This window comes from Miniopterus schreibersii (assembly GCF_964146895.1).
Source record: "Miniopterus schreibersii genome assembly, chromosome: 14".
In the NCBI taxonomy this organism is placed as follows: Eukaryota; Metazoa; Chordata; class Mammalia; order Chiroptera; family Miniopteridae; genus Miniopterus; species Miniopterus schreibersii.
The window spans coordinates 16,826,075-16,854,006 of record NC_138114.1 but is presented as its reverse complement, the minus strand read 5'-3'; the positions used below and the strand labels follow the sequence as shown (position 1 = coordinate 16,854,006).

The 27,932-nt window shown below is 37.9% G+C and overlaps 1 protein-coding gene across 4 annotated transcripts in view; it reads right to left on the bottom strand.

Annotated features, from left to right (window-relative positions):
• USP54 (ubiquitin specific peptidase 54) overlaps positions 1-27,738 on the bottom strand; it is a 102,301-nt gene extending 74,563 nt beyond the window's left edge. For 2 of the 4 annotated variants that reach the window (XM_081158171.1, XM_081158172.1), the window contains exon 1: positions 27,637-27,720. The gene's annotated coding sequence lies outside the window, so the exon portion shown is untranslated. Of the gene's footprint in view, positions 1-27,601 lie in introns of all 4 variants that reach the window. The other 2 variants (XM_081158169.1, XM_081158168.1) reach the window with 2 other exon arrangements.
• Between the last annotated feature and the right edge of the window lie 194 nt (positions 27,739-27,932).

Below are 27,932 nucleotides of genomic sequence, written 5' to 3'. Positions count from 1 at the left end.
GGCCAGGTAGCTCAGTTGGTTAGAACATCGTCCCGATATGCCAAGGTTGTGGGCAGGGCACATACAGGAATCAACCAATGAATGGATAAATAAGTGGAACAACAAATCGATGTTTCTCTTTCTCTCTCTCTCCCTTTCTCTCTGTCTCTAAAGTCAATAAGTAAAAATAAATAAAAATATTTTTTTAAAGAGGATATTATTCCTTTTCTTTCACTAACATTAGCATTCTTAACTCAGGTCTAGGGCTGGGTGGGGATGAGGCTATTACTGCCATTTCAAAGTGTGAAACACAGGATCTCTACTGATCAGTGCTAAATGCAAAGAAAAATGTCAAGCTCTCCAAGTCATTAATAGATGGTTATATATTTTTTATAGAACTAATCAAATAAAACTAGAGTACTGGGGCAGTTACAGAGCTTCAACTCTGGTTACAATGCAACTAGGTAACACGACTTTCCAAATCTCAGCCAAGCAAGGTAGGTGACCCACAGGGAAATCTCACCCTAATATACTATAATCTCTTTTGAAGCCCCTCAGAAAATACTTCACATAAAACTCTCATACATTCTTCCTTGCATAAGTTATTTTGGGACATTTCTTATTTCCTTTTTAAGACTGTACAGCAGATTCTGTCTCATATATAGAGAGAACTCTGCATCAAGCACTGAGCCTCTGCACCCAAAATAAATTTAGTAACTGGAGATCTGTGCTAGGTAAGTGCCAACTTGCCAAACTGCCTTTAGGGAAGTTTTTGTGGGCATGACTGGTAGGTCAGGAGGGAGAGTGATATATATGGTTTTAGATTAAAGTAATGAGTGAAGGAAATAAGATGAAATCAGTATAGCTAAGCTGACTTAAACTGGAGCCTGTATAGTCAGCCCAATAAAATTGGCTGAAAGGGCTAAAGCATGAGGAATAGATTCTATTTTACTTTAACCAGCCTGAGGTCTTAAACATTTGAACTTCTCAGTTATACATCTGTCAGCAGAAAACAAACCAAAACAAAAAACAAACAAACAAACAAAAAGAACTAAAAAACAAATACATTAAGGACTGGCCTGGAAGCAAAATCTCAAGGAATTGAGAAAATGTTCTAGAGAATGGCAGTTTTGCAGTTCATTTTATACATTTAGAATCAAAGGGGAAAACATAAGGAAGGTTACATGCTATCCATTGGTAGTTAAGATTAATTAAGATTAAGGAGGTGGGAGAAAGCAAAGTGGGGAAATCTCTAAAATGGAAAGATACATGCTTGTTTTACACTGGTGGGTAGGGATAGTTAACATTTAACATTTATAGTAAATAGAGATGGTATGGGGCAGCAAGATAACAATGAGGAGTCCTTGCACAGGTGGTTATGTAGTAGGCAGGTAGATAGGCATGAACAGAGTAGGAACCACAGGCCAGGTGCAGAGGGTCACCAGGATGAAGAGCCCCGGGTGCCTAGCAATGGGCAAAACTACAAGCCCTTGCAGGACCACTCCCTTAAACATTAACCCCTGAAGATAACATCTAGGCCGCAGCTGTGTTTCAGGTCCATACCCAGAGAAGCAGCAAAATCAGACAGAGTAACACCATGGCCGACATCAGGACCAGCTGCATTAACTAATGACCCCCTGTCCTGGCACCAACCAACCAGTGGAGACCATGACCCTCGGGAGGCACACCTGGAAAGCTGGTGACTATTCTATTGAGATCCTCCCCTGAGACCTCCAGGTAAAAGCCCTTAAGACAGGGACACAGGGTGTCCTCAAACTCTTTTTCCAGAGCATGCCTGTGCTTTTCCTCCCTCTTTCATCTCTCAAGGTGCATATCTCCGTCTCTCCTAAGCTCCAAGGGCCCTTCTTTCTGTAACTTGTTTCCTGAGCCCACTTCTTCTGTGGCTCACTTCTTCTACCTCTTTGACTTTCTAAATAAAATTTCTCTTATAGTTTGAGTCTTGGCTCTGAATTCTGTCTTAGCCAGAACTCAAGTACCAAGGTTGCTGAACAGAGGTCTAACACCTGGTGCCATTTAACCACCAACATTTATGCCTCAGAAAAGTCTGGAAAAGGTAATTACTGACATTCCAAGAGTATGTAATCTTAGATGCACAAAAACAATGGACAGTGCTCACTTAAGGTAAAGATTAACCTTTTCTAAGGAAGCATATACCTGGGACATGACTACCCAACATGACCTGCCCAGTTAGGAATTTATAATCATATCATCCTGTGTAATTACTTTTGGTTACTGAGCTTCTCAGGCCTGCCATGTAGTCCCTTTGTTGTTCACACATCAATGTGTGGAGATACATATAAATCCTATAGATAAACCTATAGAGAACCTAGGGAAAAATGTCCATGTGTCCGGACCACCTAGCATCTATTATTCAGACCACCGGACATCTGAAAGATTACCATCTCAGACTAATCCAAAGGCTAAGAATGCAGGACTGATTCTTCTTAACAGTGTATTTTCTAACTATAAGAAATTTCAACTTTTCTTTTTCCTTCAGAGCCTTCTGGGTGTTAGTTACCAGGTATTGTTTTTGATTTGCAAATCCTAAGACCTGTGAATAAAACTTGGCGATTTTTCATTTTAGCAAAGCCTCCTGACTCATTTATGCTCAGTCTAAAGATGTCATGTTTAAATGTCCAGGGATTCTAAAGTTGGATTACTAATTACAGCAGTACTTTGAAACAACTGTGCTTCAACAAAACTTTTCATATTATTTCAAGTACTTTGCAGGCAGTGTTATACCCTAATAGCCCACTTTTGACTATAATAGACAAAGGCCTCTGAAAAAATATAAATAATATTAGCAGGAAGAAACTACCTCTAAGACTTAAATAAAGCAATTAAGAGAAATGGAGAGGGGGAATGAAAGAACACAGGCTAAAAAGTCCTACCTGGTCAGATTCCCACAACCTTTCATTATTGGTCTCCATTAGCAAGCAGGGCAGGATACTGCAGAATGTTCAGTTTAATGAAAGAACATTTTGCTTAAAAGACAAACAGAATTTCTCTAGGAAAAACAAAGGTGACTCCCTCCTGGAGTAAGCCCAAAGCAAAACCATTATTATTGGGTTTTATTTCTGAAATGCTAATGATAATGCTTATTTTGGCAGTAAAGACAGGAGCTGAGTGGCTCCATAGCAGAAGTCAAATTGGAAAATTAAATCCAAATGAAAGAGCTAAAACTATAAAACTTGTAGAAGAAAATAAGAGCCCTGGCCGGTGTGGCTCATTTGGTTGAGCATCGTCCTATGTACTGAAAGGTCACTGGTTCGACTCCTGGCCAGGGCACATATCCAGGTTGTGGGTTCCATCCCCAGTCAGGGTACATGTGGGAGGCAACTAATAGATGCTTCTCTCTCACATCAATATATCTCTCTCCCTCTCCCTTTCTCTCTCTCTAAAATCAATAAAAATATATTTTAAAAAATAAAGAAAATATAAGCATGTATCTTCATGACCTTGGTTTACGTAAAGTCTTAGATATGACACAAGCAGCAAAAGAAAAAATAGATAAATTTTACTTCATCAAAATTAAAACTTTTATGCTTCAACAGATACCATCAAAAAGTAATAAGACACCCCAGATAATGGGAAGAAATATTTGCAAATTGTATATCTTGTAAGGAACTTGTATTTAGAATATATAAAGAACTCTCACATTAAATAATAAAAACAGCCCAATTTTAAAGTTGGTATTTTTTTAATAAATAAATAAATAAATAAATAAATAAATAAATAAATAAATAAATAAATAAAGTTGGTATTTTTAAAAACCCCAATTAAAAAAAGGATCTTAACATAGATTTCTCCAAAGATATACAAATGGATAACATGCACATGAAAAGCTGCTCAACAGCAGAGTATGAAGAGAGGCAGGAAGAGTGACTTTATAGTAGAGAATCCTAACAACTAGTGCTTTAGCCAGGCTATCAAGGTCAATATTAACAATGATAAATCATGTTGATAATATGTACCCTTGATATGATGTGGTGAGAATGGCATTGTATCTCTGTGATCTTCCTCCCGAAAACTGATAACCCTAGTCTAATCATGAGAGGAATATCAGATAAACTCCAACAGAGGGGTATCCTACAAAATGTTTGACCAGTACTTCTCAAAACTGTCAGAGTCATCAAAAACAAAGTGTGAGAAACTGCTATAGCTAAGAGGAGCCTAAGGAGACATGACAAGTAATGTGGAATTTTAGATGGAAACTTAGAACAGAAAAAAGACATTAGGTAAAAACAGAAGAAATCTGAATAAACTACGGATTTTAGCTAGTAATAACATATCAATATGGTTCCTTAATTGCAACAAATATATCATGCTAATGTAAGATGTTAATAATAAGGGAAACTGTTGGAATGGGGGCATATGGGAACTCTCTCTGCTATCCACTCAATTTTTCTGTATATCTAAAATGGTTCTAAAAAATAGTCTATTAATAATGAAGGGGTTCAGAACAGGCCTCCCCAAGATGTGCTACCTTGGCATTGGAATATTTTGAGCTGAAGGCAGTCAAGACCCTGAAGGCCCAAGAGGAATTTTACCTCTCCCTTAAAGAATTTCAATTGGGGGCCTTGCTCATAATAAGGGTTATTATGAGAAATAACTTTTTATGACCTATCTATAGGGCAGGGCAAACATCTAATTACTGAACTTCTGCTCTTCTTATTGTCCTAAGAATGACATTCCTGCCCTCTGAAGCCTCAGGAGCCTTACCTCATCCTTAAGCTCAGACTGCCAAGTATATCTCATTTTAACTTTTTGTCTCTGAACCTCTCATAAATAGGGGGTTTCCAAATGTACATATGCAATTAAATTTGGTTAATTTAATTAATATTTATCAATCTGCCTTTTGTCAATTCTTATGGAAGAAGCTATAAGGGTAAAGGAAAATTTCTTCCTCCCCCACAATAATAATAAACAAACAGGTTAATTAAATTAAAACAATGCAATGAAAATCAAAACCGCAATGTTGACACGAATGTGGAGAAATCTGAACCCTCCTATACTGCTGGTGAAAATGTAAAATGGTGCAGCCACTTTTGAAAACAGTCTGGCAAATGTTCAAATGATTAAACATAGAGTTACCATATAACCCAGCAATGCTACTCCTAGATATATGCTAAGAGAAATTAAAACTTATGTTCACTCAGAAACTTACACACCAATGTGCATAGCAGCATTATTCATGAAGCCAAAAAGTGGAAATTCAAATATATATCAACTGATGGATAAATAAAATGTGGTTATTCATATGGTGGAATATCATTCAGCCATAATAAGAATGAAGAATAATACATGCTACAACAAATATGAACCTTGAAAACATTATGCTAAGTGAAAAAAGCTGATCACAAAAGACCACCTGTTATATGATTAAAATTATATGAAATGTCTAGAATAGGCAAATTATAGAGACAGAAAGTAGATTAGTGTTTGCCTAGGGGTGAGAGGAGGTGTAAAGAAAATGGAAAATAACTGCTAATAGGTACAGTGTTTCTTTTGGGGGTAATAGAAATGTTCTAAAATTGATTGTGGTGATGGCTGTTCAACTCTGTGAATATATTAATAACCATTGAATTGTACACTTTAAATGGATGAATTGTACGATTTGTAAATCATATCTCAATAAAGCTGTTATTTTTTTTAAAAATCACAGTTTTCCTTTTTGCAAAACAAGGCCACCCTGTTTCATGTGTGTGGTTTAAATTAGGTCCCCATAAACAACAGCAGCTGCCACCTGGTAAAACTAGATGGCTTCAAATGCTTGGCATTCAACTTCTGTGCATACAGATTTTGAATAGTTTTTAAAAATACATAAGCAAAGAAAATCAGGCTGTCAGTGCATTGTCATTTAATTCAGGACAGAATGCAATCACCATCTCCCTAATCAAGAAGCCAACAGTAATACTACTGATTGTACATATGTCCAAAGTATATGGACACAGATAACTCACTTTGACAAAAATAAGGTTGAAAATGCCACCAAAATGGCACAGCAGCAAAACTCAGAGTACATGTCTGTGTTTGGCTGAAAAGACAGAACAGATGAACAAGGCAGGCTGAAGTGATACTAGCTGGGCACACCCTTGGCTAAATAATTACAAACATTCCCCCACATATCTGTAGAAATCCTTCCTGTTACTTTCTGGGCATGTTTCCCTAGAGTACTTACTTAGAAGCTGACTTAAAACCATCTGTTTGATAAACAATCTGAAAATACAGAAACAGAGAGCTAATGAACCTTTGGTGGGTAAAAAGGGAGCCAAAGGAAAGGGGGAGAAATGAGCCAGTATTTACCTTCATTAAAAAGACTTAAGCACCACTCCTGAGTTAGTGATCTAAACTGGGAGTAGAGGTTGGGGGTCCATGACAGCATAGTATTAATGGTTTTGGGAAAAGAAATTGGTTTTTTGTAACAATTTCTTTTCTTTTCTTAAACAAGCAAAAATTTAAATGTGCAATTCACAGAAAGAAAAAAATAGATAACCAATAAAGACAGAAAAAATGTCCTATCGCATTCATAATTAAAGAAATGCAAAAGAAAAATACATATTGTTTTTTATATCTCAGATTGCCAATTTAAAAGCTGGATGATAAGGTGATGGTGTAAAGAGGGGTAAATTCTCATTCACTTTTTTTTTTTTACATAAATTTTATTTATTTATTTTTTAACATATCTTTATTGATTTCAGAGAGAGGAAAGGAGAGGGAGAGAGAGAGATAGAAACATCAATGATGGGAGAGTCATTGATTGGCTGCCTAGCCTGCAATCCGGGCATGTGTCCTGACCGGGAATCGAACCCCGATCTCCTGGATCCTAGGTCAATGCTCAACTGCTGAGCCATGCCGAGCGAGCCGGACATCTCACTCACTCTTGGTAGGCATAAAATAAATTTGACAGCCCAGCCAGGCATGGCTTAGTGGTTGAGCATCGACCTAGGATCTAGGAGATCACAGTTCCATTCCAGGTCAGGACACATTCCCGTGTTGTGGGATCGATCCCCAGTTGGGGGCGTACAGGAGGCAACCAATCAATGACGACTCTCTCATCATTGATGTTTCTCTCTCTCTCTCTCTATCTCTCTCTCCCCTTCTCTCTGGAATCAATAAAGATATATTTATAATAAATGAATAAATTTGACAGTATTTCTCAATTTTTAAATGCTTATACCCTTTGTTTCAACAATTCAACTTCTAGAAATTTACCCTGCAGTTTTCAAACATAAATGTACAATGCAATGTCTAGCTACACTGTTTGTAACAAATAAAAACTAAGTATCTGTCAATAAGGAACTGGTTAAATTATAGTAAATCTCACTTGGGAATAGTTACAGGTAAAATAATATGTATGGGATTTACTTCAAAATAATAATGGGTTGAGTAGGGTAGAGAATAGGAGGGAGTATAAATGAAACACGATTGACCATGTATTTAAAAATTCATGAAGCTGGTGATGAGTACATGTAGGTTCATTATATTCTTCTCCTTACTTTATGTTTGAAGTTTTCCATATTAAAAAATATAAATGTATGAAATAACCTCACTGAAGGGGGTAGTAGATAAAGGTACTGACCTAAGTAACTTTGGAAATGCCTGGAGTCTGTAAGACTAAAGGCACAAGGAACTATACACTAGCACTTAACTCTAGCTAATAAAGCTGTTTCCCACAGGTGTACAGGTTAACAATTCTGAAATCACTAAACGTGTACAGGAACTGAGCAATTAAGTCAGTGAATGGCAGATGAGGGAAGGTTTCTCACTTTTGAAATGGGAGGTTACAGATAAGCAGAGAGAAAAGGCTAAAATGATCCACGTGGTAATGAATTAGAGCTAAAATATGAAATTGTTCTAGCTCAATATAGATACAGATGGTTACGCATGGAAATATTTATAGATAGATGATATAGATGGATATGGATATAGATATGGACATGGACATGGATATAGATATATAGACATAGATGATATAGATACAGATATAGATATATAGATATATTTACTTACTCTGTCAGCTGAGAGTTCTTAGAATCAATGACACCCCAGTTGCAACAAGCACACACAGAGCCAAGATCTTAGTTTCTAATACTATTCTTCAATAAAAGGAACCAAGGTTCCTAGGGAAAATGGCCGATTCTAGGACTGGGACAGGAGATATATGAGATATACAAAGCATCTTCTAACGTCAGAAAGTAATGAAATGCTAAAAACAAAACAAAAATCTTAAATTGATAGAGGTATGTCAAAGAACACAGAAGATGATAAAAGGAGATCCCAATGGACAAATCTGAAACAACTTGAGCAAAAACAAAATTAATATTGAATTATAACCTAACACATAAATATCTACAAGTCCATACTGATATAAAGAAAATATTAAATATATAAATAGGGAAGATAAACAAATCTCCCTTGAAGAAGAATTCCAAATAAGGTATACAGATACTCCACCTCTAGCATGGGGAACATAAATCTCACTCCTTAAGTGTGGGCTGTGCATGAAGACTTCCTTCCGAAGAGTATATATAGTATGGAAGAGGGGTAGGGGAAGAGTAACTTTAGTGGACAACCTCAGTCAGCCAATCAAGATCATTATCAATAATGATAAATCATGTCAATAATATGTACCTTTGATATGATGTAATGAGATTGACACTGTATTTCTGTAATTTTCCACCCAAAACCTCATAACTCCAGTCTAATCATGAGAAAAACATCAGATAAATCCCAATAGAGGGGCACCCTATAAATACTTGACCAATTTCCTCAAAACATAAACAAGGCAAGTCTAAGAAATTGTCACAGCCAAGAGGAACCTAGGAGATATGACAAGTAAATGTAATGTGGAACGGAATCCTGGATGGAATCCTACATGCCCCAACCAGGGATGGAACCCACAACCTAAGTATGTACCCTGACCGGGAACCAAACCCTCAACCTTTTGATGTACAGAAGGCTTCAACCAACTGAGCCACCCAGCCAGGGCATAACACTATTTGAATTTTTAAAACTATGCACATGTATTTCTTTGATAAAAATAAGAGTTCCTTGTAGGGAAGGAGAGGGAAGGGGATTTGGCTTTATCTGTAGTGTTTTATTTCTAAGACAGAGGAGAAGAAAAACAGATGTTAATGTGGTTAATTCTAGTAGGACTATGAGTATTTGTCATATATTTTTTTGATGTTTTAAAATTTCTTAACACTCCCTTCCCCAAATCCCAACAGTTTCCTATACAAATGACTTTCAGACCATTTATGGTTCTGTGTGCCTTCCTTGGAATGCTCTCAACTTTGTCAGTGTCCATTTAAATAAACCAATATGCAAAATGTGTTTCCAATCTAGTACAAAAATATATTGGAACCAATGCTTTTGTGACCTGAATAAACTCCTATTCCTATAGCTGAAGGTGTTTTTAGCAGCCATATCGCATAGGCAGTTCCTGCTAATTTGTGATTAACCAAACTTCCCAGCTATTTTTCATATGAACTGCTGCCCAACCAGCTCTTCCTCATGTTGTTCTTAAGCATTTGAGATTTTGAACTTAAACATAGGGCTTATCCCTGTTAAATTTAATTTCAATTTGAGCCCATGATTTCATCCTATGGATATAACTGTTAGGCTTTATTCATCATCTGTCGTATTAACTACACTTACAGCTTTGCAAATTACATATCTGATTAACATGTTTTTTTAAATTTATACTCTATCCAAAGTCCAAAGATAATCCACCAGAGACTTTCCTGGTGAAATTAAGAGTCTAAGTGGGTACAGTTATTCAATCTTTTATGCATTCATTTAATCAACCAAACCATATTTTATTATACATCAACCGCAAATGTATCATGAAGGAATATGAAACTGCAGGATTATATCTATAACTAGAACAATCCCCTGATCTACTAACCTCATAATTCTAAATAGAAATAGAAGTATAGGATTCAAGAATAGAAACAGAAGGAATTTGTTATGATAAATAAACCCATGCTCTTTTTTTTAAGATACTTTTAAAAATATTTTTTTTATTGACTTTTTAGAGAGAGGGGAAGGGAGGAGAAGGAGGGAGGGAGAGAAACATCGATGTGAGAGAGAAACACAAATCGGGAGGCACCTGAGTGGGGATCGAACCCACAAGCTGGGTATGTGCCCTGACCAGGATCAAACCGGCAACCTTTCAGTGCATTGGATGACACTCAACCAACTGAGCCACACTGGCCAGGGCTCATGCTAACTCTTTTTGTTTAATACTCCAAATCATCTGTTTAATCATTTGTAATTGAATTTTCCCAGGAATTAATATCAATTTTTATAGGTTTGTAGTTTCCCAACTACTTTCCTCATTTTGTATATCAGAACATTTGTCTCTCTCTGGTTTTTATCATTTCTCAAAGATTAACAACAGTGGCTCTGAGATCATTAGCTAGTTAATTCGGCACTCTGAAGTTCAATTGAAACTTAAGACTTAAATTTATTTTTAAATGCTCAGTCTTACCATAATGGGCTATAATTTCTAGTTTACAATTTGGAATATACTTTTGATTTTGAAAACTATTGTTCTTGCTGCCGATAATAATCTACATAGTACTTTTTTTTTCTTCCTAAGGTCTTGAGGATATTGTCTCACATTTTTTCTAGAAGCTTTATTATTTTACAATGCATGTTTTAAATCCATAATCCTTCTGGAATTCTTTGTTGTATATACATAGTACTTATTTTTTAAAAGAACTTTATAATTTCTAAAAAAAAACCTTATAAATAAGATAAAAATTAATATACCATTATCCCATTTTATACATAAGGAAACTGAAGCACAGAAAAATTCAAGTTCTTTGCCCAAGGTCAGAGAGCTACAATGAACCAAAATTTCTTATTGCAGTCTAGGGCTTTTTTCATAAGCCATTTGGACTCCAATACAAAACTACTGAAAATTGCACTTAAAATTTCTTGCTTAAAAATTTATTTATTTTTTTTAGTGGTTGACAGGGGTTAAGGAGGGGGTGAGGTACAAAAGAAATGGGTGTGGCTATAAAAGAGCAATAATATAGATCCTGTGATGAAAATATTCTGTGCCTTCACTGTATCAATGTCAATATCCTTGTTGTATTGCGCTTCAGTTTTGCAAGATGTTACCACTGGGGAAACTGGGTAAGGCATACATCAGATCTCTCTAACTCCATGTGAATCTAGAATTATCTCAAAGTAAACATTTAATAAAAAATAACAAATAATTGATATTTCTTTTTAAAACTGATTTCATTTAAAAGGGGCTTACTTAAAGTGAATAGTTTAGGTAAATTAAAACAAAACAAAATAGAATCATGAATAGGGCTATGAAATCCAGCACAGTGGACTTCAAAAGGGGGGTAAGTACCATCAACCAAAGCTCAAAAAAAGTCATAAAGATACTTGGAAATTGAAAAAGAGCCCCCAGGATTCTCTTTTAAATTTTTTTAATTGATTGATTTGAGAGAGACAGAGACAGAGAGACACAGAGAGAGAGAGAAAGAGAGAGAGAGAGAGACATCGATTTGTTGTTCCACTTATTTATACATTCATTGGTTGATTATTGTATGTACCCTGACCAGGGATCGAACCGGCAACCTTTGCATATGTGGACAACACTCTAACCAACTGAACTACCCAGCCAGGGTAAACCCCCAGGATTCTTATTTTCCAAAACAGCAAAACCAAACAAGACAGTATAGGAAACAAATTATTAAGTCACCTCAAAAAGAATCACTGGAATAAAGTTAGAACCACCAAAGCTTTCTTCAACCCACCATACACTTCACTGCAATCCTCAATTGAGAGAAAGACTGAATGTGCATGTGTGTCACCTTCAACCTGATATTCACAGCCACACATTTCAAGGGTCCCAAAAAAGCGTCCATATTTTTTGCTACTCACAAAGTACCTGAAGCTTCAACCATTTCCTTCTTCTCCCAGCTGTAGGACTCGCAGTTAAGAAAACACTCACTCAGCGTCTAGAGCAGGTCTGGTTAGAAGGATGAGCTCATCCCTTCAGACGCGCACCTGATCCTCAGGAAGGTGCTCCTCCCCCAGCAAGCAGGTTTTTGTGTGTTTAAAGTGACACCTACAACCTGTGCAGCCACTTGCCCAGAGCCAGAACAGGCCCTTCCCTGCACGCCCAGTGCCATATAATCATTTCCTGCTCTTGCCTCTTCACACAGCCAAGTTCAGGCGGCAGTGGCTGCAGCAGCAGCTGCTTCTCCTATGATAACGTCACTAGAGAAGGATTTAATTTCCAGCTATAATAGAGCTCGGACTCTTCGCCACTACCTTGTGGATATTGCATTGTTTGTTTCAACAAGTCCTTGCCCAGAGTCAGACCTTACCAGAATCACCCCCCTTCTCAGAATTTACAACTCATTCTCCTGAACCAGGAACATAATGCTTCCACCTCTCTCTTACTGTTTGTCCTGTCTACACATCTCAACTAACCCAGCCAGCTAAATGTGCCACGTAGTTAGAGCTAAATCCTGCAAACACAAGTTTGCTCCTCAGTTTCACTGCTTCTAAGTAATCATTTACTCTGCCATAGTTGTCTGTTTATTGGTAAAGCACATAATAATCCTAACCCAAAAGATGTGCAGACTTCATTTCAAATGATGTAATATTGGTACTAGATATCTTCAATCAGAAGTATCTACGTACCAAACAATCATTCAACAGATATTTTTGTGCACCTATTATATACAACAATCTTTAATAGGGTGCTGAACTGGGCTTTAAACTAAAATAAATAAATAAAATAAAACCTGAGAAAGAATCCTTCCCACATTAATCTTCCACAGGACTTCTGTGGTGTTTTTACTTCTATGATAAGCTTCTAACACACTAACAGGATGACTAAGGAGTATAAACTAGTCAGAGAAACATCAGATTCATTAGTGGTTACCTTCGAGAGATAGCAAGGGACTTGCAATTAAGAAGGGGAAACCTTCCCTGGATGGGTGGCTCAGATGGCTGGAGCATCATCCCATGCACCAAAGGTTGCAGGTTTGATTCCCAGTCAGGGCACATATCTAGGTTGCTGGCTCAAACCCCTGCTGGGGCAAGCATTGGAGGCAACCGATGGCTGTTTCTCATATCAATGTTTCTCTCTCTCTCTTTCTCTCTAAAAAAAAAAATCAATAAACATATCCTCGGTTTAGGATTAAAAAAAGAGAAGAATGGGAAAGCTAGGAGCTTTCAACTAATTTAATAATGTTTAGTTTCCTGGATAGTGAATACAAGAAAGCTTACTGTATTGTTCTTTTTAAATGACTTAAATAATAATAAAATTTTAAAAACAAAAAAAGAGAACTTCTGCACATCAAAGACACAATCAACACAGTGAGAAGGCAACCCACAGAATAGGAGAAAATATTTGTCAATCAGTTGTCTGATAAGGAGTTAATATCCAGAATATATAAAGAACTCCAACAACTTAACATCAACCAATTTAAAAGTGCACAAACAACTTGAATAGACTTTTCTCCAAAGAAGATATACAAATGGCCAATAAGCACATGAAAAGATGCTCAACATCACAAGTCATTAGGGAAATGCAAAGCAAAACCACAATGAGATACTATCTCATATCCATTAGGATGGCTACTATCAAAAAAATAAATGTGCCGGGCGTGGCTCAGCGATTGAGTGTCGACCTAGGATCCAGGTGATAAGGGTTCGACTCCGGGTCAGGGCACATGCCTGGGTTGCGGGTTCGATCAGTGACTCTCATCATTGATGTTTCTATCTCTCTCCCTCTCCTTTCCTCTCTCTGAAATCAATAAAGATATATTTAATAAATAAATAAATAAATAAATAAATAAATAAATAAATAAATAAATGTAACAACTGTTGATGAGGATGTGGACAAACTGAAACACCTGTGCACTGCTGGTGGGAATGTAAAATGGGTTAGTCACTATGGAAAATGGTATGGAAATTCCTCAAGAAATTTCAAATATGATTCAGCAATTCTACTTCTGGGTATATATCCAAAAGAATTGAAAGCAGGGTCTCAGATCATTGTATACCCATGTTCATAGCAGCATTATTAACAACAGCCAAAAAAATGGAAACAACCCAAATATCTATCAACTGATAATGGATAAATATAATATGTTATATTCATAAAACATAGTACAGAATTTTTTTGGCCATATCAGGAACAAAATACTGATACATGCCATTGCATGGATGAACTTTGAAAATATTATAATGAGTGAAAGATGACAGTTACAGAAGGCCACATATTGATATTTTATGATTCCATTTATATGAAATATCTAGAAATAGGTAAATCTAGAGAAAGAAATAAAAGAGTGGTTGCCAAGGGCTGGGGGTGGGAATGCAGAGTGACTGTTAATGGATATACGATTTCCTTGTGGGGAGATAAAAATGTAATAAAATTGATTATAATGACAGTTGAACAACTTCATAAATAAAATAAGAACTTTTTAACTGTACACTTTAAAGGGGTGAATTGTATAGCATATGAATTACATCTTAACAAAACTGTTATTTTTAAAACATGTGCTTAGTAACTATCTACTGAAAGGAATAAAAAGGATGGAAATCATTGTGAAATAAGAACTCCAAAGTGAACTTAAAAAGGGAGTTATTTATTTTCATGACTTTTTAGAGGAGAAGTAGAAAAAGACAACACTAATTCAGACTTCTATACTTCTCTCAATTAAAATCATGGCCAGAGTTTGGTTCATACAGATTTCCTACTCGAAATAACTTGCTATGTAGAAAATCGCAGTTTAAACATTGGTTGATTGATAAAGCACAAATAATAGAAATGTTAGATAGGCCAGATACAGAAACCCAGGTAACAGAGTTGGGTAACAGAAACCCAGGTACAGAGACTCACCAGGGCAGGATGCCCTGGGTGCCTAGCAAGGGGGAAACTGGGAAAACAAGAACCTTGTCCCAGGGTAACCTATCCTCCCCCAGCATATCCCTAGTCATGTGGTTTAGACCCTCTGAGCGTTTCCTCCCTAAAGATAACATCTAGGCCTCAGTTGTACTTCAGTTCTAGGCCCAGATAAGCATGGAAACCAGACAAGTGGCTGCCTCGGGAACAGATACAGTGACTAATGACCCCTGCCCTGGCACCCACCAATCAGTGGAGACCACGACCCTGAAAGAGCACACCTGGGAAGCTGATGAATATTCTATTGAGACACTCACCTGAGACCTCCTCTAAGATTCCTGTCTGCAATAAAGAGATAAATAGGCTCAAGACAAAGGACCCAGCACCATCTCCATCCCTCCGAGGAAACCCCAGGAGATTTGCAACCAGGGGAGCAATGGGCAGTGGCAGCTTGTTACGAGCTTACCCCCTGAATGCGTCTCTAAGTCCCCCGTCTCTCTCTCTGACTTCTCAGAGAGCCAAAGCAGCCCGGCCTAGGTTCTCCTGTGGCTTCTATGTTCTTTCTTGTTCCACTGTCCCACGTATATTTTTGCTGCCATCATGGACCCACTACCCTTTGGCTCAGTGCTGTGTAGCCCTTCCCTTTGGATATCCCCATCCTCTTTTAATAAATTTTCTTTATTCACCCATCTGAGATGGCTATTTAGCCTACCTGCGCACCAACAACCTTAACCTTTCAATAAACATGTGTTCTCAATATCAGTAGATACTCTTAAAACTCTGAGGTGTCTAAAACTTACCTTTGTAATTATGAAATTTCTTATTTTAATTCTATCAAATAACTATTGGTTTCCTTAGACTGGGTGAGCCCCAAGAAGAGTGAAACTCCAAGACTAAAATGATATTGCCTCTCTCTGGGTTCTCCAACACTGAAAGAACACATGATGAAATTCTCAATTGTTCACACCTTTCTGGCCTTAAATGACCACAAGTTGAGATAAATAAGAGGCTAAAAGAAATGGCAAAAGAGGATTAAGGAATTTGTCTCCTTTTGGCATCATACAGCTTTGACCTGGGGTCAACATCCAAAAGGAAACGGATCTTCACAGAGAATCAAGAGCTGAGCCCAAGTCAGGAATGAGACAATGGAACACAAATAAGGAAGAAAGTTCTGTTTTTACAGTGAATGAATTTTTCTACAAATCTGACTATGAAACTACTAAATTATCTCAAAGATATTTATTCAGAAATTTCTTTTCAGGAGAAAATAAAATTTATTTTTTCTGGAAATTGCAAATAAGTTATTGACTTCCTACCTACTTTATATTGAAAACCTTTGTTTCACATCTTAGAAAAAAATGAACCTACACACAGGTCAAAATAAGACTGACAAAAATATATTTTGCATGAGTCCAATGATAGTCTTATCCTTGGCTTCTCTTTTAATTTAAAAACTCAAATGCTATTTGAAAAATGTGCTTTGTAGAACATGTTTCTTGCTTTCAATATGGTACAGGAAGGTACTGCTAACAGAAAGTGCTAAAATACTGAAACATGGATTTCAGAAAAATTCATTTGTTGCATACCAACAATGACAGGTCTATACTTGCAATTTGCAAAAAACTAAGTAATGAATGTAATAACTTTTTCTTAAATGCCACTTGTCTATAATGAACATTTATATAGCCAAACTTAAAGAAATAAGAGAAACTCTTAGAGAAGAACAGAAGATTAAAAACATTTGTGTACATACTCCATTCATATAAATATTCATGTATGTATCTAATATAAATCATCAATAAAGAGAAAGAGGGAGCCAGCTGGTGTGGCTCAGTGGTTGATCATCAGCCTATGATCCAGGAGATCATGGTTCGATTCCCAGCCAGGACACATGCCTGGGTTGCAGGCTTGATCCCCAGTAGGGGGTGTGCAGGAGACAACCAATCAATGATTCTCATCATTGATGTTTCTATCTCTCTCTCTCCCTCTCCCTTTCTCTCTCTCTGAAACCAATAAAAATATTTTTTTTAAAAAAGAGGGGCGGGGGAGGGAGAGAGAGAGAGGAGAGAGGGAAAGGGAGGGAAGGGGAGAGGGAGAGAGAGAGAGAAACACACAAATTTACTATACAGCACTATCTCCAAAACAAAAATAAATAGAATTTGGATAGCCTTTTCTATAGATGTACTCTCTGGGGGAAAAGACTGAAAAGTGAACCTCAAAATAAATTCTAGTTTTCAATTAATTCTCATTAAATAGTGTAAAATGTGTCCATATTTTTTATATTGATAGGCCAACTTAAAAATTTTAGTGAAGATGTGATCAAGTTGGTGACTCGCTTTGCATTAACTTGAACATTAGAATTAATTTTCAGTATTTTTTCTTCTGGAAGCAATATGGTTTTTCTAACAACTAACTGCTCCTTTTAGCAAGTCATGTCATTTTCCCAACTCCATATCCAACCATTCCTACTTTTCCCAATGTTCTTTTATGTCTGGAAAACCCCTTTCAACTCACAGTTCCCAGACATTTTCCTTGTCAGCCTCTGCCTTCCCTTACCTTTCAGTTGATGGCTTTCACTTGCAGGCACATCCAAACCTAAATAGGACAGGGAACTTAGCGGCTATCAGCAATGGAAAAGATCTGGAATGGGGTGCAGAGTTAGGTGTGTGACCAGCAGCAACTCATGAATTTTCCCTACCTTCTATACATAGCCATTTTGACCCAGCCTTTAAGGCAGACATCCCATCTTGGTATCTCTGCCTATTCCTCTCAGAACTTTCTGCAACAATGGAAATATTTGATATCTGAGCTGTGCAATATAGCAACCAAAGGTGACTATTGTGCACCCAAAACATGGCTAGTATGACTGAGGAACTGAATTTTTACTTTTATTTAATTTTAATAGCCACATGTGGCTAGTGGCCTCCATATTCAATACACAGCCAGTCTAGATTCCTGCAGAAACTAAAGCTGTTGCTCTAGATGCCAAGCCCCTTGACTGGTAGCCAGACACCCAAGCAGGATTTTGCCAGCCCTCTCTCCTTGATATCCCCTGTATCCCTCACTTTGTTGAGTAGGTCCTAGGTGAATAAACCACACTGGGACAACCTGCTTAATTTTCTATAGCTCCTATCATCTCAACTCCTGCTGTTTCATCAGAACTGCTAACTGGACCTTTGATCTAGAAGTTACCACATTCCTTTAGATACTGTACATCACATCGCTGCTTTACAGACTTTAAGGTATATATGAATCACCTGGGGATCTAGTTAAAAATGCAGATTCTAATTCTGCATTTCTAACATGCTTCTAGGTGGTCCTAATCCTAGTGAAGGGGACCAAAAGTTTTGCCTTTTGGGATATTGATTTCAAGCTGGTTATTAAGAAACAAAAGACTCAGAAAAAAATCTTTGACCCTCTTCCCTTTCTACCCAAGAGATTCAGATAGAAAAACCTGCTTCAGGAAAGAAATCTTAGGATGTTCGCCTCAGCCTAATTTGAACTGAGCATGGTAAATAGGAGGGAGGGCTTCAGGCTGGGTCTATTAGTTGTATACTATTCCCCCACACCCCCACACCTCCATTGTCCCATTGTTTCTGAGTGGCCTAGCAAAAACTGACCTGCCATGTATGTTCTGCTCTTCCTCAATTACCTATAAATGGCCATTCTTACTTTTGAAATCCAAGACCCTATTCCCTCTCTTTTCTCCTTTGTCCAAAATGCCATATATACCCAATTTTACCTGTCTTTGGAATTTTCATGCTTATATGAATTCCCCATGTGCATGTACTAAAATTTTATTTTCTCCTGTTAATCTGTCTCTGTTGATTTGATTAGCCCAGCTAGAAGAACTGAGAAAGTAGAAGGAAAAGTATTATATCTTTTTTTAGCCTCCATACTAGGTGCTTAGTTGTCTTAACCCCTAATCTGACTGGGTCTGTATTACTGATTCAGCAGCAAACAGATGAATTCTGACCCTTTAAGTTATAGCATGCATTCGTTTTCATCGAATATTTGTACCGTGTAATGGAGCTTTACAGCAATATCAATTTTGAGCAGTAGATACTATTTGATGTGATATATCATAGTCTGAAAATTAATAATAGCTACCATTTTTGAACACCCTATTTTACAGATGAGGATATGACTTAATGAGCTGAAGATCACAGTGCCAATAACTGACAAAGGGAATGGAACCCAAGTTTTCTTTCATTCCAATGCCCATGTTCTATTATGCCAGCCTCCCTCATAACGCTAACCTCAGGAATGTCCACATGTCAGGGTTTCCCTTGAGAAGAGAGCTGTGAGGGGACATTGCTCCTAAAGAATTTTTCCCCCAAGCATAACAATAATCAGAAAAACTAGTTTTCTCTCTATATATGATTAAATGAGATACAATTATTATTTATATATTCTATTGTGGATTTTCAATCTGATCATTTTATTAAGCTATCTTATCCCCAACTTTAAATTCAACTCCTTTAACTCAGATGGCAAATCACTCTAAATAAGATTAAATGAGTTTTTAGATTTTATAATCAAATCTTATTTGTACCAGAAGTGGGATTTTCCCTCTCTCATTTTAATTCATAGTTTTATTCATAAGACTTGGTTTAAAGAATTCTAACCCTCTTAGAACTTTCCTATTGTTAAGATAACATCACATCAAATCATTAGCCCATTCTAATGTTACTCACTGATTGTCAAGAGGTGTCCCATAAAAACAAATAGAAAAATAAAAAACATTGCAAGCTAGATGATAAAGGATTAATATTTTATTATAGCTTTAAAACATGTCCAAATCAGGAAGCACTGCATATGCCAAAATGAAAACTGGCAAAGATATGAATAGCTAGAAAATCTTGAAAATCCAAAAAAATCAAATGAAAAATTATTATACTTAATTTAAAATTTTAGCAAGGTAACCCAATTCAGGATCAACATAGAAGAATCAATAACTGTTCTATATGCCAGCAATAATCAATTTTTTAAATGTCATGAGGTAAAAGATCCCAACTTTAATGAATTAAAAAATACATAGAAATTAAACATGTACAAGATCAATATGAAGATAATTATAGACTTTTCTGAAGAATTTTTTTAAGGTGAATAAAGAGAATATGCTTTTCTAAGTGGAAAGTATTGACATTATAAATGTTTCCATAAAGTAATCTGTTTGTTGTGATAAATCTCAGTTACAATCCCAACAGAATTTTTGTTTGTGATGAAACTTAAAAGCCTGTTTCTGAAAGAAAAAAAAAATCTGTTACTACATATGTTCTAAGACAGAAGAAACCGGACCTTCAAACACAATATAAATCAACAATAATTAAAACTGGGTGATATTGGCCCAGAAATAAACAGATAGATCAACTGAAAAGAACAGGGAGAGTCAGAAACAAATACACATACATATGTATACATGGCATTTTAGAGCACGATGAAGATATGATTTCACATCAGTGAAGAAAGGGATGGGATATTCAATAAATAAGGTTCCATCCCAGGTTGGGGTGCGTAGCGGAGGCAACAGATGTTTCTCTCTCGCATAGGTGTTTCTCTCTCTGTCTCTCTCTCCCTCTCTCTCTCCCTCCCTTCCTCTAAAAATCAGTAAACATATCCTTGGGTGAGGATTAAAAAATTAAAAGAAATTTTTAAAAAAGAAGAAAAGAAATGGGCCCAGCCATGCAGGAGGTCGTGGTTGGATTCCCAGTCAGGGCACATGCCCAGGTTTCAGGCTAGGTCCCCAGTGGGGGCATGTAGGAGGCAGCCAATCAATGACTCTCATCATTGATGTTTCTATTTCTCTCTCCCTCTCCCTTCCTCTCTCTGAAATCAATAAAAACATTAAAAAAAAAAAAAGATATGGAAATTTAAAACGAGATGCCAGTTTTTCACCTATCATGTAAATTGTTTTTGGTTTGTTCAATGTCTATTTACTATTGCTAATATAAGTGCTGAGAAAATAATACTTTTCCCACCCATCCCTGGAGGAGTGTAAATGGATAGAATCTTTCCAGATGGTATGTGTATCAAAGTAGAAGAAAGGTCTTCAGGCTCTCTTGAGGAGGGTGAAAGTTCAAGAATGATTGTAGACCATTATCCCTCTTCACACGTTAACTGCTCTTTCAGTTTTAAACCCTCCTGGAGAGTAAGTTCCATTTTCAGCCCTCAAGACTCTTCCCTTTATCTCATTCTCTTGCTCTAAACCTTTCTTGGAAAAATGTCTCAATGCCTCAAAAATAAGTCGTCGTCCCCCCCCCCCCAAAAAAAACACCCATAAGCGCCCAGCCTACTATAAGGGCCTGCACAAAGTCAACTCAATGAAATAAAACTACATCTCAGATTCACCTTCAAATCTGCATGTATTTCTTAGGAATATTATGTATTACAACATTGTTATAACCCTCTCCACTTTTTTTATAAGACACACAAATATTTATTAAATGAGCCAGCCAATGCAGCTGGATACAGAAAAATGAAACAGTAATACTACAACAAACCAAATGTCAGAAGCATTTGAATAATTTACCTGAATGCATTTATCCTAATATAAGTAGGAGTAAATGTACAATATAAGGGAAACAAGTAATCAGTTTGTACTCTGCCATCCATCAATAGCCTCCTGACAACACTGGTTTCCCAAAATTAGCTGAGAGCATCTAAAACTCTATGTACAGCAATTATTAAATATAATTTGGCAATGTGGTACAGTAGAAGAAACACTTAAGTGGCAATCAAGACATCTGGAACATTGTAGCTGTGTGACTTTGGGCAAGTCATTTAAACATTCTCTAGGATTTAGTTTCCTGAACATACAAGGAATGAATTGTACTGGTTAACCTCTAAGCATTCAACTAAGTCTAGAACTAAGTATCAAAAGTTCACTGATGGTATTTCTTATTCTCACTTAGATTTTTAAAGAAACCATGTACTAAGATATAAAATTTGAATTTCAACCAGAAATCACATTTTAGGTTTTGAAACAGGAGCTTAAAGAAGTAAATATACAAATACATATCTGAAAACAAATATATAAATACATGATACGTATACACATTTTTCTCAATACATAAAACTACAGTATAATAAAATGACTTAATCCCTTAAAGTCTTCTGTGATAACATTTGCTATATATATGAATATAGATAACCATTTTCACTGTTAAAATAATCACTTTCAGATAGCAGCAGACTGAGTGGAAGCTACACTGACACTCTCCCAGGACCAAACTGGAATTACAAATAAAATATAGAAAAGCCATCCTGAATAATCAACTGCAACCGAAGATGAGCTGGAGAGCACCCCTCATAAGCAAGGAGGAAAAGTGGAGACCACATAGAGACCAGTAGGAAGTGCGGAGGTGCGAAGGCTGGCTGGGCTCCCACAGGCAGCAGCTGAAAGTCCACAGGGATATCTCAGCTGTGGGGGGTTCCCACTGAGGACTCTGGGGTCTAAATCTCCAAAAGCACTAGAACTGAGAATGAGCCCACATAACATCTGGCTGTGAAAAGCAGCCAGGTTTCTGTCTGCCAGGGAGAGATAGCCGGAAATGCAGGCACCCTCTTAAAGAGCCAACGCACAAAGTTTCATACTCAGCCACTTGTCTTGGGCTCCAGCAGAGGGAGGGCAGAGTGGACTGGAGCTGTGTGAGGAGAATCTACGGTGGTGGGCTCTTGAAAGAGAGCTCAGAGGGCATCCCTCTGGATTCCTGTGCAGAGTGATCCCCCCATACTGCAGAGGACACCTTTCTCAGGCAGACATTTTGCTGCTTTCACCTGGGGTGGGGGAAGCAACTGGCCCACCCTGCTGGAAAACCTCTCTTCCTATCCCATGGAGTTTCTACAGCCTGAGGCTCATTAAGAGAATCAGATCAATCAGCCTGCAGACAGAGGCAGACCTCAGAGTGCTTTGAGTCTTTGCCTGATCTGCTTCTGGACCTGGGGGTTGGAAGAGCACACTTTGGTGTATATCTTGGTCCTGTCCAAACCCAGTCCCAGGAGAGGAGACCTCAAGCCGAGGGTTGTTAATAGCTCGAAACAGTATTCAAAGCTAGTCACAAACAGCGTCTGACATTGGCCTGCACCAGAGGCCTTACAAAAAGACTGAGAGTCCTAGCAGGCCTACCTAATTCATAGAAACAAACCCAAACAGGCAGACAAAATGGGGAGACAAAAAAACAAGCCCCAAATGAAGGAACAAGAGAAATTTCCAGAAAAAGAGCTAAATTGAAACGGAGATAAGCAATCTATCAGATATAGAGTTCAGGATACTGATTGTAAGGATGCTCAACAGCATGAACAAAGATATGGAAACTATGCAAAATGACCAGTCAGAAATGAAGAATGACATAGCAGAAATAAAGAATACACTGGAAGGAATAAACAGCAGATTAGAGGAAACTGAGGATCGGATCAGGGAATTAAAAGACAGGGAAGAAAAAAATCACTCAATTAGAGATCCAAAAAGAAAAAATAATTGAAAAATAGAAGGACAGTCTAAGGGAGCTGTGGGACAACATGAAACGTAACAGTGTTCATGTCATAGGAATGCCAGAGGAGGTCGAAAGTAAACAAGGGTTAGAGAACCTGTTTAAAGAAATAGTGGAAGAAAATTTCCCTAACCTGGTGAAGGAAAAAGTCACACAAGTTCAGGAGACACAGAGAGTCCCAAGCAAGAAGAATCCAAAGAGGCCCAAGCCCAGACACATCATAATTAAAATGCCAAAAATTCAAGACAAAGAGAGAATATTAAAGGCAGCAAGAGAAAATCAATCTGTTAACTACAAAGGAGCTCCCATAAAGCTGTCAGCTGACTTCTCATCAGAAACTCTACAGGCCAGAAGGGAATGGCATGAAGTATTCAAGGTAATACAAAACAAAGTTCTGAAACCAAGACTACTCTCTCCAGCAAGGTTATCATTCAAAATAGATGGTGAAATAAAGAGCTTTCCAGACAAAAAGGGCTAAAGGAGTTTATCACCACCAAACGTACATTGCAGGAAATGTTAAAAAGACTGCTGTAATTAGAAGAAATGAGAGAGAGAAACATAGGCATAAAGAATTAAAATGGCAATAAATAAGGACCTATCAATAATAACCTTAAGGACTTTAAGGGAGCGATCAACAGTCATAGTCATGGACTTTAACACCTTACTGACTTCACTGGATAGATGTTCCAGACAAAAAGGCAACACAGAAATCATGACTCTAAATAGCACACTAGATCAGATGGATTTAATTGATATTTACAGAACTTTTCACCCCAAAGCTGCAGAATATACATTCCTCTCAAGTGCATATGGGTCATTCGCAAAGACAGACCACATGTTAGGACACAAAACCAGTCTCTACAAGTTCAAGAAGACTGAAATCTTATCAAGCATCTCAGATCACAATGGCATGACATTAGAAATCAACTACAGTAAAAACACTCAAAAACATTCAAACACATGGAGGCTAAATAGCATGTTATTAAACAATGAATGGGTTACCAATAAGATCAAGAAAGAAATCAAAAACTTCCTGGAAACAAATGAAAATTTACACACAACAACCCAAAATCTATGGAACACAGTGAAAGCAGTCCTAAGAGGGAAGTTCATAGCACTGCAGGCCTACCTCAAAAAGCAAGAAAAATTTTTAGTAAACTATCTAACCCTACAACTGAAAGAATTAGAAAGCTCCCCTATGAAGCCATCCAGACCAGGGCTTTTGTTTGCTGGGAGTTTTTTTATTACTGCTTCAATTTCATCAGTTGTTATTGGCCTATTCAGGTTCTCTGATTCTTCCCAATTCAGTTTTACATTATCTCACTCATATGTGGAATCTAATAAACAAAATAGACTGAGGAACAAAATAGATCCAGAGACATAGAAGCATGAAACAGAATGATGAATCTCAGAGGGAAGGTGGGGGCAGGGGAGAGGGTGGGGAGAGATTAATCAAAGAACTTTTATGCATATATGCATAACCCATGGACACAAACAATAGTGTGGTGAAGGCTGGGGGGGGGGATGTGGGGTGGAAGAGGTCAATGGGGGGAAAAAGGGGGACATCAGTAATACTTCCAACAATTAAGATAAAAAAATTTTAAAAATAAAAAATAAAAAATGATCACTTTCTGGAAGCCTACAAATGTTAACAATTGCTTGTTATAATTATTTTCCCAAGCACTGCTCCCTAGGCAATTATATACAACATAAATATGGTAACTTACTCAACTTAAACTTCATATTTAGCATCCCAGTAATATTCAAATTCATTCCCCATATGTAGTGCAAATATTTGAGAAAGGAAAATCTACGAATAAAGACACAGATTAAATTCTGGTCTTCTGGCCAATTCCACCTTCAACCTCTGCCCTCCTTTCCCCATCTCAAGGCTGCCCCCTTGCAAAAGAAAGGAATCTTGCTTAGGTTTTTCCAATCACATATATTTCTAACTCTAATCCCTAATCTGACATTTACTAGTTCTGTGATCTTTGGCAACTTCTTTAATTTTTTTATCTTCAGTTTTCTTATCTTTAAAATTGAAGTATTAGTACCAGCTGAAGAGTCGAGTGCTATGAAAATAAAATGAGATAATGTGCCTGGCATATTAATAATCACTCAATAAATGTCAGCTATTATGCTTATTATTATTATTGACTTAAGAATGTTCAGTGATATTTATGTTTAAAGAGTACTTTTAAAAGACTATTAAATTATAAGCTGGCCTGTGAATTTTGTCAAGCTTCCAATCTTTTATTTCTTCTGAGAAATGTTATATGTTTTACTGATCCATCAGAGAGCTCAGAATTTGCTTAATATTTTGTAATGTTTTAAATTCTTTGTTTCTTTTTAGTCTTGTCAACTATACTATGTAAACTACTCATGGCCAAAACCTTGTTGCATGAGTCTGTGTTCATATATTGTGTTTTATTACATTGTAATTATTTGTTTCTCTATCACTCTCCCTTTCTAGGCTCTGGGCAATTTCAAGGCAGAGCAAGGCTTACTTGTATTGGTATCCTGAAGGCTTAGTAATCAAACACAAAATAGGTCTCAATAAATGTTTGTGGAATGGATAAATGAATTAATCTCCCCCCACGCCCCCACCCCCACTCCGTAATGTCTTACACACAGTGCTCTACACATAATAAGAACTCAGTAAAGCTTGTTAATGGGTTCATGCAGAAATCTCTTGAACCCAGCCACATAAGCTTTCTCTTGCCTCAAAAAAGCACTTTAAAGTGTAGCTGCTAAAGCTACAAATTAAAAGTTTTAGTCCAACACAAATCAAATAAATAGCTTCAATGACCACATCAAGGCTAGCTCTAGAAGGATTTAAAAGCCATTATTCTAATTAATGAATTTGTGAACCTCAATATGGAAAAATCCAGTTACATAATCAAAAGAGGGGTTTCTCCCCTGCAAATTTATACCTACAAAAGACAGTGAGCAAAATTATCAGAAAGCTGTGTCTGTAGATTGAAATCATTTTTATGATTTCATTGTTTTCACTAGAAATACGAGTTAATGAGAAAAGCAGTTCAAACCTGTTTCCAGAAAACAGTCCTTGAGACTCAGAGACTAATGTTTTGCCCTCTTGGTTATTTTAACTCCTGGGAGACTGACTCCTTTTACTTCAGATTGATAGATATTCAAAACATGTGCGGTCTTCTAAAATACACCCTCATCCATTTCTTAAAAGGCAAATAACCTGACTAGGTACACTTAGGGAACACACTGCTAGGTTTTATATTCAAGTAACTAAAACTATCCCTAGTGTTGAGCCTGGTACTGCGGCAATAAAAAAACACTTTTCTTCGTTTTTAAATTACATTCGTGGAAGGTTTAAGTGTCCTGCTGCACATTCTTTCACTGTGTCATCTAAACGGATTTTACTCTGCGTACGTAATTTAATAAATGCACCGTAAAGGATCCTGCACTTGAATGAATCTGGGAAGAAATGTGATCTCAGCACACACCCCCTTCCTCCAACTCAATACGCTCTAGAAGAAGAACATCCTGAGTGTTCTGTGCGGTTTTTTTTTTCTTCTCAAAAATGTCTCTCCGGCTCCCACCCCACACTTCATTTCAGAGCAGCAATCATTCATTACCCCACTCACGGTCTCTGCACCGACTAACACTAGCTCACCAGGAACCTCCTTTCACAGCTCAGAGCCCGCGGCGCGTTTCGCTGGAGGGGCGGGGGGATGGTGAAGGTCCGGGACGTCACCATTCCCGCCAAGCCACTTAGGACCTAGGTCCTGGCGCCGTTCAAGTCTGGGACCAGCCTCAGGCGGACCCCCGGGACCTGCGAAGGTGTGTCTCACACTCACGCACACACTGCAAAGTACACCGGGCCCAACCTCTGTGCTCCCATTCAACATACCCTCCTCCTAGCTGTACCCCATTTCTGCCCACTTATTCCTCAATGGAGTCCGGTCCCTCTATCCAATTCTCAGTCCCTTGAGCCCCACGACTCCCACCACAGACAAGCTTCCACGCCCCGGTCCCTGCTCCTTGAACCCTGCTACACCCCGGTCCCTCCCTCTGGACTTCCCAGCGGAGCAGCCCTCCCCGAGTGCCCGAGCGCAGACCGGCGCCTGTCCCTGGACCCACTGGACCCGGGTCCTTCCCCAAACGTCACACTCGGGCCCATTCCTCCCGCGACCTGACCTTCCCCACCACCCCCCAGGCTCTACCCCCTGCACCCCATTACCTCCAGCCCCGCCCCCCTGAGGGTGTCGCACTCACCGCTTCTGCCGCCGCATCCTCAACCGCCGCGGCTGCTATAGCTACAGGGAGCCAAGGCAACCAGCTCTCGCGACACTTTCCACCACTACGGCGAGAACACCCTAGAGGAGCCTCTCGCAGGAAAGTAAATGAGTCAGGCTCCAGGCCGCGAAGTTTATCTCGCGATAGTTGCTGTAAAATGGCGGCCGCGCGGCGTTTCAGGGATGGCGTGCGTAGGGCTGACAGTGGGCGAGAGCTAGTTGGCATCTTGAGCTGGCGGAAGAGTCGGGAAACTACAGCGGGCTGGGCGGGCTGGG